Source organism: Nanorana parkeri, unplaced genomic scaffold (genome assembly GCF_000935625.1).
Source record: "Nanorana parkeri isolate BGI_ZX_2015 unplaced genomic scaffold, ASM93562v1 scaffold56, whole genome shotgun sequence".
Lineage (NCBI taxonomy): Eukaryota > Metazoa > Chordata > Amphibia > Anura > Dicroglossidae > Nanorana > Nanorana parkeri.
In genome coordinates this window covers 966,733-983,821 of record NW_017306324.1, presented here as the reverse complement: position 1 = coordinate 983,821, position 17,089 = coordinate 966,733, and positions in this window count along the sequence as shown.

The following is a 17,089-nucleotide window of genomic DNA, read 5'->3' as shown; positions in this document are numbered from 1 at the left end:
TTGTCTGTTTAATGAACTGTGAATGGCTTGGGGTCCCAGAAGCCAAAGATCAAACCTAGCAGCAACACACTTTACCGAAAACTTTATAGTGTAAATGGGCCCTAACACAAGTTGGCACAGATGGAGCTATGGGCCCCCATAGATGGCTTGAATTTCTGCACCACCAAGGCCATTGAAAAATCGGGTGGAATATGATCCCTATCTGATGCAGTCACTGTTTGGCAGGCGACGGGTGCCACGGCTACCTGAATACAATAGCCCACAGTGCAGATTCCTCCATCCATGCCATTTAGCACCGATGGGGGGGGGCTGGTGTAATTATTTGGGAAATCGAGTTGCATATGGCCAGCTGAAAAGAAACCAAAAAAGTTTTTCCAGTCAGCGCTCGTTACACCTGATCGGAATGCGACTCGCCCACGATGAAGTCGTCTCCTCCATTGTGCTCCGCCCGGGTCTCTGGCGGGAGAACCTTTGATCTCAGCCAATGTATTTTCTATTTTTCTGCTTCCTTCTTCCTCCTCCACTGAAGCTTTATTGCATGGGTTCCCATCATCCCATCAGCCCTCGGCAGAAGACATCGGAGGCAATGGGAAAGGGACAACCTTTCCTGCCATCTGCGCCACTGGATGCCACGTGTCAGGATGGCGGTCCACTGCTGCCCTCGGTGGTCTCCTGCCAACCCTCGGTGGTCTCCTGCAATCCAATGAATGAAAGAGGACTGACTCTGATTTCACCGCACACTGCGAGCTCCTCATCATGTGCATTAGAAGCTGCAGCAAGTCAGATAGACCCCGCCTCTTTTCCTGGCTGCAGGGCGTCCAGCATCATCTAGCATCTTTCTCCCCAGCCTGATTGTCCCTGGCCCCGCCCCTTTCATTCATCGGATTACAGTTCTTTCAATCACAGAGGCGTAGCTTCATATGTGGGTGTTACCTATGCAAATAAAGCCTGCCTAGGAACGCCCACTCCTCCAGACTGACATCCACCCATCGAGGCATTTTTTTAAATATTTGCATAACTCCTCCCAAGAGCCAGCCCACTGCTTGCATCAGGGTGGAGGGCTCTTGGGAAAGGAACTGAGGCAGGGTGCTGTGATGTTTTTAGGAAGCTATGTACAGTACCCTGCTGGCCCCTCCCACCGGCTATGATCTGTCTGCATGGCATGGAGAATCACAGAGATCCAGTGATCATTGGGTGATAATGGGGTATGTAATGCAAGCAGAAAGCACATATACACGGGGTTTACACACGTGTTACTGCAACGTAAAACTGCGCACATGGCCTCAGAAAGTCTACAGGTCAGAAAAACGCAGACTGTAAAACCCTCCACCTGACATCGGCCACCGACCAGAGCGCAGCATCAAATCTTTGTCATTGATGGACCCAGTGGCCTATGTAAGGAGCAGCGTGCGATGGCTCGGGCCCGGCGGCATATTTAAGGAGCAGCGTGCGATGGCTCGGGCCCGGCGGCATATTTAAGAAGCAGCGTGCGATGGCTCGGGCCCGGCGGCATATGTAAGGAGCAGCGTGCGATGGCTCGGGCCCGGCGGCATATTTAAGAAGCAGCGTGCGATGGCTCGGGCCCGGCGACCCATTTAAGGAGCAGCGTGCGATGGCTCGGGCCCGGCGGCCTATTTAAGAAGCAGCGTGCGATGGCTCGGGCCCGGCGGCCTATTTAAGAAGCAGCGTGCGATGGCTCGGGCCCGGCGGCCTTTGCTCCGTCTCCTGGGGGAATCTCATCTTCTAGGAAATGATTTAAGGGCTCATCAAGGAACCTCGGCCACCTGAGCCCGCCTTTCCCCCGGGGGACCTGGTAACTGTGTAACCGCAGTGCCGCTCTTCCGGCTCAGCACCTCTCCGGGTCACGCAGTGTCACGAGGTGGCACAGCGGGCCCCGCGATGCCAGAATTTGGACTTTGGCGCTCACGCCGTAGCGCCCATTACTGAGTAACGCAGAAGGTGACTGCGGGAACTTCGGGAAGAAAGCTGAAGGCTGATAAACATTAACAATCATTCTTGGGGATTCATAATGGTATCAATGTTACACTGGCTTCGGATTGAATAGGAAATGGTTAAAGGAGAACTCCAATCATTGCTTTTCTGTCAAATGATTGATTTCCTGCTGAAAATAAGAAAATTGCCCAAATTGCCGTCTCCACGTTCCAGCGCTGAACTGGCTCTCTCCTCCGTCCGGGGCCAGGTTTCCACTTTGGGGGTGCAGGCCGCACCCGGGTGACAACATTGGAGGGGGTGACCCCAAAATGACTGACAGGTGAATCCCATGTGACCGGTGCTCAGAAAAGCCTGTGTGACTGTCGCTCGGACGAAACCATGTGTCCGGCGCTGAGACGAGACCATGTGTATGGCGCTGAGACGAGACCATGTGACCGGTGTTCAGAGAAGCCTGTGTGAACGGCGCTCGGACAAGAATATGTAACCGGCATTCAGACGAGCCCATGTGACCGGTGCTCAGAAAAGCCTGTGTGACTGGCAGTTGGACGGGATCATGTGACCGGCGTTCAGACAAACTCATGTGACCGGTGTTCAGACGAGCCCATGTGACCGGTGTTTAGAGAAGCCCATGTGACCAGCGTTCGGAGGAGCCCATTTAACCGGTGGTCAAAGAAGCCCATGTGACTGGAACTTGGACAGGATCATGTGACCGGCGCTCGGACAGACGCTGTGGTAAAAGCGCTGGCTCACGTGTCACTGACAGTTGTTTTGTCATTTAAGATCTGTTTAATGGCTTTCTAAATTTAGACGCCAAAGTATCACCTTGCAGAATGCAATAAATGTGTAACGGGATATACATCAGACGCTCTATAGGAGCGCCGGGATTGGTCTCCGGAAGGACGTTAACCGATCTCCGTCTGATCTGCAGGTAATAGTATCCGGGGACTAGAAATCATCATCCCCCCCAGAGGGGCTCACTAATCATCCATCGCCTGGGAGGACATCCATGTGTAAAGCCTTACATGCAAATCACACGTCAGAATTCTTGTGTTATAAGACCAATTGTATGAACAGAAACTGGTAACGTAAGATCAGCACACACGATACAATCACATTGTACAATCCTCTTCAGATCTACCAACAACCATGTATTGCGAGGGCCGGCCTGGTTGGATGCATATTGATCGCATAGATCCGGAAGCCCTTATATTACATCGTTTTGATAAATCTAAAGTCGATCGTACATAGATTGCATAGTCAGACTGTAACGTGTGTGGTGACCATATTGTACAAGAATCCGGCCCTCCAGCTGTAGTGCAACTACAAGCCCCATGAGGCATTGCAAGACTGACTCCCCGAGGTAGAGGCATGTTGGGATTTGTAGGTAAAGCACAGCTGGAGGGCCGGAGTTGACCACCCCTTGTTCTAAAGCAGAAGTAGCAAAACATTGGCTCTCCAGCTGTTGTGGAACTACAAGTCCCATGAGGCATTGCAAGACTCTGACATAAGTCCCAGAGGCAGAGACATGATTCCCCGACGCTCTTCCCCCCTGTCTGGTGAGGGGAGGGACGGAGGAGCTGGGCCAACACATTCGCATTGATTTTGTTGATTTACCAGACTATGGTCTATTGAAAGGTTGAGACAGCTCTTGTCATTAAAAAAAAAACATATATAAAAATACACTTTTCAAGCAGCCAATAAGGGGTTAAATAATGCATTTCCCACGAAACTTGTTTTCATTTAACCGACTTTAAGTTTGTTTAGGTGCCTAAGGTGCTTCAGACCCGAGATAAATCAAATCCTTCCATGTCATTTGTCTAAGCCTACAACAACATACATATCAAACAGTCTGTACAAGTTGTCAAATATTTATTTAGCAATAATTGTAACACGCCGCGAAGCCTAGTGGAGGGGAACCAGCATGAGAGGTCACACCCTCCACAGATCACTACTAGGTGGGGCTGCGGAGAACTCCTGGCAAATGTTAAATGTGGGATGGAGTTGGAAAGGTTTGATGTTGAGTGGAGTTGGGAAGGGTTCTTTTTGTCTTTTTTACTCTGTTAAAATGTTAAATAAAGAATTTATGAAAATTGGGAACAGTTGGTGTTGGATGGAGTTCGGAAGGGTTGGTGTTGGATGGAATTAGGAAGGGTTAGTGTTGGAGGAAGTTGGGAATTTTTGATTTTGGATGGAGTTGGGAAGGCATGATATTGGATGAAGTAGGGAAAGGATGATATTGGATGAAGTAGGGAAAGGATGATGTTGGATGGAGTTGGGAAGGTTTGGTGTTGGATGGAGTTGTGAAGGGTTGCTGTTGGATGGAGTTGGGAAGGGTTGATGTTGGATGGAGTTGTGAAGGGTTGGTGTTGGATGGAGTTGGGAAGGGTTGGTGTTGGATGGAGTTGGGAAGGGATGATGGTGGATTGAGTTAGGAAGGGTTGGTGTTGGATGGAGTTAGGAAGGGTTTGTTGTTGGATGGAGTTGGGAAGGGTTGATGGTGGATGGAGTTGGGAAGGGTTGATGGTGGATGGAGTTGGGAAGGGATGATGTTGGATTGAGTTGAGTTGAGTTCCTTGAGGGCTGGGACTGATGTGAATGTGCAGTAAATTGTAAATTGTTGGCGGCATACAAATGCTTGAAATAAATAAATATCCTCCAGATGATAAACTAATTTCTTTTCTAGGGAATGAGATCAGAGTGTTTCCTCCTCACTGGTTGTGTTCGTGACAAGCGGTTGCTGGCCTTCTCTCTAATGTCATCTCATACAACGCAAAACAAGAACCAGGACCAGCGCACGCTAGGTAGACATGTGCGATTCGTTTCGTTCCGAAACTAAATTCGGACGCAATTTCGGAAATTGGGCGATTCAGATGTATTCGAATTACAGATATAACGAATCCGAATTTCCGATTCCGAAATTCGTTAGCGGTAGTCTGTACGAACTTTCGTTTGTTGGACGAAATTTTTATGCAGCAAAATGACATTTAAGAAAAAAACAACAACATTTTCTCTACCCTGTTTCCCCGAAAATAGGACCTACCCCGAAAATAAGACCTAGTACTTTTTTGGGAAATTGCTAAAATATAACACCTACCCCGAAAATAAGACCTAGTTGTGTCATAAGGGGGAGAATCAGCAGTGCAAACAAAGCCAGCGCTAGAGGAAGCGAGGCGGCAGGGAAGGGAGCAGAGCCGCATAAGCCGATGCCTCCTCTATAGCGCCGACTCCTGTCACAGGCGGAGTGATACCAAATGCACTCCGCCTGTGAGGAATCAATAGTGAAAGTGCGCTTCATCCATTCTAGTGATCAAATAGCTCTTAGGAAAGGTACGGCACCCCTGATTGCCCTGATTACCCTATTCTTATCTTTGCCATTTTTGATTATTTAATTTGGATTTGCATTAACTTTGGATTGTTGTACATTGAAAAAAAATAAGACCTACCCTGAAAATAAGACCTAGTGTGTTTTTTGAAGCCGAAAAAAATATAAGACAGTGTCTTATTTTCGGGGAAACACGGTAGTGTCACTTTGCTGCAACAACGAACGAAACGAAAATGAAACGAACGTTCGTTCAGACTACCGCTAACGAATTTCGTCCAAATCTTAATCCCGAAACGAATTGATTTTCCGACCCGAATCACGAAAAACAAAATAACGCAAAATCCGAATCAAAACAAAACGAAACAAAAACAATTTTTTTGCTGGTGCACATGTCTAAAGCTAGGTACATTGTGTTATCATTCATTTGAATGGCACCCCAACGCACCTCTTAGCTGTTGTGCATTGCATCGCAACATGGGGTACCACAGTGTTGTGTGTTGCATTTAAAAAAAAAAGACTTTTTCATTACATGCACAATTTTGCGGCAAAAGGCTACACAACACACGTAGCGCATGGTGCTGCACTCTAGGTGTGTTGTGCAATAGCGTGCACAAAACGCAAGGCATTGTGCAATTAACGCAACGCTATGATGTAAACGGGCCCTCTAAGGGCTGCAAAGGAGTCCCCCAAAAAAATTTGGAAGACATTTCAATACACATTCAGTACATAGGGGGAACTACTACCAATATATGCCATTAAAAGGAGGTCTGTGAGATAATAAGGCACACACTAGGGCATGGGTAGACAAACTCCGACCCTTCACCCCTCTGTGGTGAAACTACGAATGCCATCGTGTCCCTGCCTCTGGGACTCATGCTTGTGGCTGTCAGAGTCTTGCAATTCCTCATGGGACTTTCTGTTCCACAACAACTGGAGGGGCAGAGTCTGCCTACCCCTGCACTAACGGGTACACCCTAAACATTTCCTCCCATGAAAGGGCTACATGTTCCAGTAATGCAGAGTAACACTCCTCCACATAAAAGCCCAGCTATGTATTTTTCCAGGAGGTGAATTCTTTCCTCAGGAATGAAGGTGAAAAGGTGTCTGAGATCGGCAGGTGTGCAAAAACTGTGACCAGTGTAAATTGTGAGATGCCGATTGGTTAAGCCATACAGTAAATTCTCATAAGTCATCAGCATTCCATCGCATAAGGAAAAGCTCTTACAGTTTGTTGAGCGCCAGATAACAGCAGAAGAAACAAACAGGAAGAAAGAAAAATAACTGATTTTCATCTGTTTCAGGTCATTAAAACAAACGCTGTGCAAAGTCTTACAGTTCATTTTCCTTAGAAAGCAGCCACAGCTTGAGTAGAAAAGCCTGTCCCTTGCCTTGCCAGCATGCAGAGGAGGACCCTTTGCTCCCTGTGTGGAAGCAGCGGTGCGGTCTCCCTGCAGAGGTCAAATAAGCCCCTGCTGAGTCAGACCTACAGCTCTGCAATCAGCACAGCTCATGCTTCCTGCTGATTAGAGCTGGCTCAACAGGAGGCGAATTGGACCATTGCTTCCATACAGAGAGCAAGAGTCCTTCTCTGCACCGTGTTGGCAGGGGACAGGCTTTTCTACTCAGGATGTGGCTGATCCTAACCTTGTATGCAGTATATGTTGGTACAAATTCCCTTTAAAGATGTTGCAGCTGTTTTCATTGGAGGGAGTTCTTCACCAAATAAATTTGCATCTGTCTTCCTATCAGAGACAGGAACCATCACAGTGCTCCCCCAATGTTAACTGCAGGTCACCTACTCTGCTTCTGCTCCATCTTGTCCATAAAAATGGAATGATCAGGACCTAGAACAGAGAGAGCAGAGAGATGATCTAATCAGTCCGCTTGCTTGTCCTTCACTGTCCAGTCACAGGTTGGGGGTGGGGAGTTGACCTAGCTGTGTTGCTTAACTGCAGCAGGGAAAGGTCAGGTCACCAGTCTGGCTGTGCTATCTATCAGGTCTGTGTAGATCTCAGAATTGGATGGAAAAACAAATCCTTTGGCTCCAGTATGTGTCTCCCAGCTGTGTATTTGGCTGTTTGTCTGCAGTTCAGTTTTAGAATCAGCTTTAGCCCAAGTCAGTAACTTGAATTTATAAGTTTGGCTTCTTAGCACAGTAAACAGTCAGCAATTATAACATTTTTGTTTTACAACTGTAGCTGCATATCATCCCCCGGGAGAAGGTTCTGTCATTATCCCAGCAAAGTGCAGAAATTCTATGGCTGCCGAAACAAGTTTCACGTTGAAATGTAAAAAATGCGCTTCTATTTTCTGTTGGTTCTGCAAAGCTATTGTATGCAGCCAAAAATCGGTGTTCATACAAGCAGTGACATCCACATTTTTCTTCTGAGAACGACCCTTTGAAACTCGGCAGACCTTCTGCAAAAGTTCAGTTTGGCCCCTGGGGATTTTCCTACATTCCCCTGTGTGAGGAATGTGCTTACCTGAAACGCTCGAATACCATTATTATACTGACAGCGTGTTGTAGTGTTGTATAACAGTGTGTTATATAGAATCCGATACACCACATGGCCACATGGCCAAAAATGTGACCATCATAACCATATGCCAATGCAAAACTTTGCAAGTACAAAAAAACCTGTTGATCTGCTACTAGGAATCCAGTGAGCTCAGGACCTCCTGCTTGGGCTGACAACACAGTGATCTGCTGAAATCCCAACCAGTGTTGTCAGCCCTGCCTGCCGGACCAAAGAACTCCCCCTATCCCTGCCTCTCTCTCTGTCCCTCTTCACATGCATACATTGATTTCTTTCCCAGTGAAACAACAAAGAGTCTGCCCACATACTTTGTACAAGGAAATAAGGAAAGGACTCTTAGGAGAAGTAGTTCTGGGGGTGTGCCTACATCACAAGGAACTGACCTCAAACCAGTCTGCCCACACACTGTGTATAAGGAAAGGGCTCTCGGGAGAAGTAGTTCTGGGGGTGTGCCTACATCACAAGGAACTGAACTCAAATTAGTCTGCACACCCACTGTGTATATGGTAAGGACTCTCAGGAGAAGTAGTTCTGGGGGTGTGCCTACATCACATGGAACTGACCTCAAACCAGTCTGCCCACACACTGTCAATAAGGAAAGGGCTCCCAAAAGAAGAAGTGTTGGGGGGGGATTGCCTACATCACAAGGGACTGACCTCAAACCAGCTGCCCCTGCAAACATTTTACAAACCTGGTGATGACATCAGAGGACATCACTACAGAAACAATAGAAAAGAAACAAATAATGCCGGGGCATGCTCTTCTAGAGAAGGTTTGGGGTTACATTTCGGTAATGCCTGGATAAAGACTTTACTATGGAATGTCCCTCTCCCTCCTGAACCGGCCTCCAGTCTTCTAGAAAGTTTTTACATGATTTTGGACTGTGATTGTGGGAATGTGTTCCTATTCAGTCAAGGAGTATTTGTGAGGTCAGGTACTGATGTTTGATGAGAAGACCTGGCTCACATATGGTGTTTCAGTTCATCCCAAAGGTGTTCAGTAGGGTTGAGGTCATGGCTCTGTGAAGGCCACTGAATATCCTCCACACCAAACTCATTAGCCATGTCCTTATGGCTTTGTACAAAGGGCTACACAACAGAAAAGGGCCTTCACCAAACTGTTCCCCCAAGGTTAGAAGAGCACAATTGTCTAAAGTGTCTTTGTATGTTGTAGCATTAACAGTATCTTTCACTGGAGACACCTGAAGTCAATAATTTGAAAGGGTGTCTGCATATTTTAGCTTTATAATTTTGGCGTCAATGGTGGAACTATCGCCATAGCGACCCAGGCGGCCGCTATGGGGTCCGGGGCACAGGGGGGCCCGGCCAGGTTGGGGAACAAAGGGGTCCCCGTGATGCCGTGCGTGCCGCCTGGGTCGCTATGGCAGGCTGCTGGCTGTCACTGGCAGGTGTGAGGAGGAACGCGCCACTGTTCAGATCAATGACAGGCCGGCGTCGGCAGCAGAGGGGGAGGCAAGGCCCGGCTTCGGCAGTGGAGGTGGAGAAAGAGGCCAGGCCCGGCTGTGGCGGATGAGGAGGAGGCGGGGTCCGCCGGCAACCATGGAGGAGGTGGGGCCCGGCGTTGGAGGAAGCTGACAGCGGATCGGGGCTGACAGGTAAGAAGTGTGCAGGGGTGTGACCAGACCACCTGGGACCATGCAGAGCCCACCATAGAGAGTCTATGGTGGGCTCGGCAGGGTCACTCTCAGGTGGTCTGTGCGGGATCTCAGGTGGGCTCTGGAAGGGGCGTAACTAGAAATCACAGGGCCCCATACAAAATTTTGCTATGAGGCCCTGTGATTTCTAGTTACCCCCCTGGTAGGCGTGATGCTCAGGTGTTCACAAACCTTTGGCCATATAGTACGGGTGAAAGTTCTCCAATATCTGCTGCCACTATTGGGCTTGCCATAAACAGCTACACGCCTACAAGCGGTTGGATTAGGAACGGGTGAATTCTGATTGAACAGTGTCAACATGTCAACAGAAGAAAGGTATTTATTGAAACCACAAATAGCAAGTAATCTGAACCTTCAAGTTTATAACCATCACAAAAAAAAAAAATGTCCCGGAAACAGTAAAGTGTTGAGCACGGTCTCATTATTGTAAAAAGCTGCATTCCAATCATTCTTTTTCAATCAATCACAATAAAGGAGAGAACATTTCTCCTCCAAGCAATGTTTAACTTTTTCCTCTGACACTTTACCCTCCAGGCTGCTGTTTACCGAAATATTTCACTGAATTCTTGCAGTGAGCACAGATTGTATGGCCTTCTCCTCGTCATAGGGCCCTGTACTAGATCATTTGATTTTTTTTTTAATTATACCTCTTTTAAAACAAGCAGCTGACAAAGCACAGAAATAGTGAAAAGAAAATAATAATGCTCAAAGGAAACTCTACTTTTGTTAAAATGCTTACAATTTGCTTTTCTCCTCCAAAGGGGAGTCACACTTTTGAGAGGGAGGGTAGTTGGGCCTGTCAACGGGATCCAAATGTCCTCACGCAAAGTACAGAAAGGAGAGATAAGCAGCAGATTGCTCAAGAATGAGGTAAGATCAGGGAGCCCACAGCAATGGCCACTGCATAAGGCTTTCTAACCTGTCCAATCGATCATAACCGCTAAAGAACAGTTGTCTGAAGGCACTACAGATGAACAGCCAAGCCAACCGAATTGGGACACTCATCTAATGTCTGCGGCCAGGCTATGGACATTCAAGTATTTGCATATGTTTAACAAGCAGTAAAGGATCTTTATAACAAGCCCTTATCTATGTAGTAGCAGGCACTGTGAAGCAATTAATCCTCAAGCTATAAAGTAATGGTATTGAGGCCCTCCGGATCCACTCTGTCTGCAGTTCAGCTACCCTTGCCTCCCTCTCCCAGAGCTGCTCTGTGTTTCGGGGGGCCAGGGAAAGCTGAGCTGTTAAAATAATGATTTGGACGACATTGGTGCTCCCGCTGTGAGATTTGAGGATGCATTGCTGCACATTGCTTGCAGCTACTGAGTTCACCAAGGGTGTGTTCACTTTCCAGGGAAGTTGTTAACTATTTAAAACTTTTAAGTCCCTTGAAGTCCCTTCTGAGAGCATTCCTTCTTACACCCATGATCATAGGAATTGGCTAATGCAGGCGCATGTGCGGGAAATTATGTTGCAACAGAAAATAGGCTTTGAAAATACAAAAGGTCCCTGGCACACTTTCAGGCTCGCCAACAAAAAAAGCTAACTGGCCTGTTTCAGCTACACAAGGACGTGCGGTCAGGGGAGGCAGGTGAGACAGAGCATCACCTAGTATTATGAAGAAAAAAAGGTGTCAGCTTCAAGTCAGCTTTTCCTCCATTTAGAGCGGCTTGTTACAGGTTACACAGCAGGGAAAGCCTCCCCGCTGTGTAACCTGTCATGGACGGAGCGCTGCTTGTTAATTACAGGCAGCGCTGCATCCGGCTTTTGACAGGTAGTTAGGTTACACAGCAGCGGGGTTCCCCACTGTTTGTGTAACCTAACTTGGTGAGGCAAGAGCTGTCACAGCCTCTACTCTGTGTTAGAGGTGTGAGCTCTGTGGATGGCTTGGACCACTGGCAAAGCATAATTGGTCCAAGTTGTCCAATCAAAAAAAGAAAAGAAAAACCCCACTGAGGCCATCAATCTCGATGCCTTGGCAGTGACGAGCAAGTGAGCTCCCTTCCTCCACCCCACACAGCTTGGTTACCGTGCTTGGGGTAGGGCTTCGGCGGGACGGGCGAAGCTTTGACGGGACGGGGCAGAGCTTCGGTGGGCTGGGGGATGCCTCACCCAGCACAGAAGGCACGGCACATCACTGTTATAAACAGAGGTTTTTGCTGCATATATTTGCAAACACACGTGGAGGCCACACTGCCACATCAAGTCATCTCTGATATGTGCAGTCCCTAACTCTAAACTATCCAAGTTTCCCAACTATGGGACATACTGTATATAGCAATATACAGACAGAGACCAGGTTTCATTAAAAGTACAGCAGCAACCCACCAGAAGCCCAGATTTCCCCTTTGCAAGGCAGCTGAGGACTTCCAGTGTGTGTCTGTGCCCAAAGTGTGCCAAGGACCCTTTGCATTGTCTTGTATATAAGCCCTGCCCTTGCGCAGCCTTTTCCTTTATTGCTAGTCTCAAACAGATTAGAGCAGCTTCCATGTTTGCTGTTTTTAGAAATAGGCTTAGAATTGTCTTAATCTGCCCAATTGTGATTGGTAACAAGCTTTTGCGGAGGTCATAGATGCCCCATACTGCACTGGAAGATTTTCTGGGTTTCAAAATCTACCTGTGGATGGTTCCCAATCCTTCACCCAGAGTGGGTTGAGGGTCATGGTGGTTACCAAGTCATAAGCAGAATGAGTAAATGTTTCACTGCCTATGATTCTTGGGGAAGTACCTGCTGTCTATGCCCACCCTTACTCATAGGTATAACAGTCCAGGGGTGTCTTAGAGTAGAGTTGCTGCTCCTCCGAATCGAGAAGTGCCAAACCCTTTAGAATTTTATATAAAAACTGTACAAGGCACGCCCAATGGAGGCAGCCCACGGGCAGATGTACAACAAGCTGGCAGCTGGTGGGATATTATCTTCCTGCTGACCTGTAAATTCCTGGGAACTCCCACAATTGCTGAAGCTCATAGCTCAATAAAGAGATATCTGGGACAACCTAGTGTGCTTCCCTTCGACCCAGAAAAGTCATCTCAGAGCATCTACACTAATCAGTAAGATTGAGAGCAATGCATGGAATCCTGAGTTTGCAGCCAGACACATACTTCAATAGAATGCAAAGAATGGGATGGGAACAAGCATTTATCTTAACCTGCGTCTCTCCGGTAAGGTACAAATGTTCCTCTGGGCGATGCGGACACCTGCACATGAAAGCTGTGGGTCAGGGTTGAGCATTGCTCATGTATGGGGAATGCAGGCAGAACAGCATAAGAGAAGGTGAATCCTCTGCTCTGGGAGATACTGGAGGCTGCAGTTCTCAAGAAATTTGCAGAAAACATATTGTCAGAGCTTTTATAACTATTATCCCACATCTGTAGAGGACCTACATGTACCCCAAGGCAAGAAATATCAGCACTGGGGTGATCAAGAGCACTAGAGGAGAACAAGCCCTCTGGGCCATGCTTATTTTTTGCCATAAATCTCCTATTTTCAGGAGCAGTTCTGGATTTTGAAAATACATCCCTGCACATTTTTATGGTTTGCTGTATTTTTGTCCCCCCTGGGAGCATTCACCCTCTCTGTTAATTCCTGGTGATCATTGTCATTGATGGGAAACGTTTTAGAGTTGTAATAGTAATAGGAGGTAAGAAGAAACCTTCCAATGGTGACCTCCATTCTGTTGTGACAACCTTTCAAAAGGAGATTTCCCTTCACTTTGCAAAATTCCTCATACTTCCTTTTGTATCAACGGGGCAGGAAGTGAACGTGGGATCTTCCATGGTTTTACATACACGTTTTTGGACACATTTTTGGAATTCTGTGAAGATAGATAGATAGAGAGAGAGAGAGAGAGAGAGAGAGAGCTATAGATAGATAGATAGATAGATAGATAGATAGATAGATAGATAGATAGATAGATAGATAGATAGAGTGGCATCACAAGGGGGGTGCAGCCCGCACCTAGGTGCCACCATTGATGGGGTAAGTAAAGGATGTACATCGGCACTCCAAAGCAAATCCAGTACGTCTATTTATTCACGTACTTGTTGCAAATGCAAAACACAAGATACAACGTTTCGGGGTCTCACAGGATCCCCTTCATCAGGCAAACAAGTGTATCAGGCAAACGTTGTATCTTGTGTTTTGCATTTGCAACAAGTACGTGAATAAATAGACGTACTGGATTTGCTTTGGAGTGCCGGTGTCCATCCTTTACTTGCCACCCGTTGTCACCTGCTGCACCCACTTCTTATCTCATGGAGCTGAGTGCGATGGGTACACGGACTGGAACCATTGGAGGGGTGACACCAAAATGACTGAGAGTCATTTTGGTGTCACCCCCTGTGAAAAGTGGGGCACTCAGTCACGGACCGAGAGCCCGACAATGTCAGGAAAGAGGAGGGGACCCAGCGGGATACCTCATCCCACCGGGTGAACGTCCCCTCCTCTCTCTGCCGGCGTCCATCACCAAGAGGCATCAATAAGACAACCGCGCATGCGGTCTCCGCTCCGGGTGTCACACAGCCTCGGGACGCCCCTGGAAAGATAGATAGATAGATAGATAGATAGATAGATAGATAGATAGATAGATAGATAGATAGATAGATAGATAGATAGATAGATAGATAGATGAGAAATTGGTCAAATTTGTGCATGGCCCATGAATAACAACCACATATTGTGCAACTCCAATTCACTAACGAGCACTTGAGAGTCTAGAATGTAAGCTCCTGAGATATCACATGGTACAATTTATGCCACTGTCTGTCATGTAACTTCTACACAAAAAGAGTCTATGTTATCAGTATTTCATGAATAAATTGACAGGTTTGACTGACGAGCTAAAGGCTTGTAAATCTTTCTGTTTGCAGCTGATAATAGTCTGTCTTATGGCTCCGGCAGGAACAGCTGGAAGTTTCTAGAGAAACCAAACGAGTTTCTGTAAACAAGTTGTTTTGAGGACAATTATCAGATTTGCGACTCCACTCTCCAAATTACCATTTTAATGGACTCATTTGGTCTTTAAACAATGGAGCTGAGCAGACAAGATAAACAGAGAGCACAGATTATAACACATCCCACCTGAAGGTAACCATAGATAAGTTCTTCATTGTTCATTAGCCTACAGACATCAAAGAGTGTTTGACCAATGCAACTGTTTTTGATTACATTTCTGGTGATGTTCATATGTCTGTAGGACCTTCCCAACCATGGAAGATATTATTTCCTGGGCTCCGGAGAGTTGATCAGGTTCGATATTTCTTGGCTGATCGTTTTTGTTTCCCTCAAGAGAAGGTGCCAATGGGATGACTGCTAAGGACTACATTTCCCTATGTGAACATCCATGTTTGTACCAGGTATACAGTGTATCATGAGGCCTTACCATTAATGGTTGCAAGTGGCTATAGACTTTACACCATCCACAGCCAGATATGGATGCACAGTCAAAGCGGTTCCGTATGTCTTGCTGCTCATCTTCATCACTAAACCAGAATGCTCAGATCACATGACTGTGACCTGAAGTGAAGTACTAGAAATGTGGGGTGCCGAACCTCTTTTGTGAGAAGTAATCATAATGTTTCATCTGGTATAGGAAAAAGCAAAACAAATGACAAACGCACTCAACAATTCGTCACCAACTATACAGTAAGGTGCACACGAAATGGGCTTAAAACAGTAAACAGTAGAAAGGCATCATGGCACACTCACAAGTCAGCATGTAAAAAAACTTGTCTCACCACAAAGGTCAATAACAGAGGTTTGGATACACGTCTTCTGCAGAAAATGTGAAAGCCGCACTGCCGCGCCAAGGCACCTCTTATAGTGCGGTCCTAACTCTAAACTATGAGAGTCTCCATCTTGGAGCACATGGGGGGCAAAACAAATGACAAACGCACTCAACAATTTGTCACCAACTATACATATAGTTGGTGATGAATTGTTGAGTGCGTTTTCGTCACCAACTATACATATAGTTGGTGACGAATTGTTGAGTGCGTTTGTCATTTGTTTTGCTTGACCGATTTGGTGCAGTGACGCATGGGGGTTCTCAGCTGCCATTGGGATGTGCGGGATCCCTTGTGTGTTCCTGTGCCTTTAAGGAGGTTGGGCTTCCTCCTGACAAACCTGCACCCAATTTGAAATCTTCTGCCCCCATGTGCTCCAAGATGGAGACTCTCATAGTTTAGAGTTAGGACCGCACTATAAGAGGTGCCTTGGCGCGGCAGTGCGGCTTTCACATTTTCTGCAGAAGACGTGTATCCAAACCTCTGTTATTGACCTTTGTGGTGAGACAAGTTTTTTTACATGCTGACTTGTGAGTGTGCCATGATGCCTTTCTACTGTCATCTGGTATATGGACATTCCCTTTAGGCAGCTCTCAAAAAAACAAGGGACATCAAGCAGCCTGTATCTCAAACAAAGCTTAAACGTTGATTGAGGAAAGCACCAGAACGAGATGCGTTCTGTCCAGGATCACTTTTTTACTGAAGATGTATACAGTAGAACTGCCAACACCTTTTGGGGGTTCAAAGGTCCACCTCCATGAAGACTTAATAAGCATCATAAAGCTGGAATACTTCTATTGTTTTAAAATGGGAAAAAGATCAGCCTGCTTCAGTTGCTGGTTTTCTTTTAGCATACACTACATGACTGCTTAGATCCATGGTGCCCAAACTGCGGCCCAAAGCCCACACGTGGTCCTCTGTGCTAGATGTGCGGCCCGCCGCCCTTGGATGCCAGGAGTGTTGAGTTTGTAGAGGTGTTCTAATGGCAGTGATCACTAGCAGTCTTATGTATCATGTCCCCAGTCCCCATGTCAACAGTCTCTTGCAGAATGTCTCTAGTCCCCATGTCAAAAGTCTCTTGCAGCATGTCCCCAGTCCCCATGTCAACAGACTCTTGCAGCATGTTCCCATGTCAACAGTCTCTTGCAGCATGTTCCCAGTCCCCATGTCAACAGACTCTTGCAGCATGTCTCCAGTCTCCAACCAGACATGTAGCATGTCAGTTGTCTCTGACCAGTAGTCTTGGACCACCTTCTGCAGCATTGCATATACTGAATATTATGTGTGGCCCCATTTGGTGATTTTAAGGGCAGCATTTGAGGCCACTTGTACCTGGAAAGTTGACAACCACTGGCAGTGGAGAGAGGTGTGGGGTGCAGACAGTCCCAATATTGGTTAATCCTGGAGGAAGCTAAACCAACCAGAGCAGGTTTTCCAGAATGTCCAGTCATTTCTTTCTCTACAATTTAGGAGTTTCTATAGCCATACACGCCTCAAATTCAAGCTGTGGGTAGCCCCATTGGCACCACCCTGCTCCAAAAATTTCATATTAAAGAAGCTGGGTGGAAAATTGTCGAACAGTAACTGCATCCAATCAGCTAAAGTCACTTTTCGGGTATTCTGACAGCTGTCAGGGGAGATTCCCCCATCCATACTGTTTAGTGTGGATGGAGGAATCAAGTACTTTCTCTCGTACCAGTGATGTCAGTGAGCTGGGCGGGACGCCGGACAGAGCCAGAGCCAGGGGTACCATGCATCACCTGTGAATCTTCCCCTGCCCCCACCCATCCCAAAAACATGCACCACCAGCACAACCCA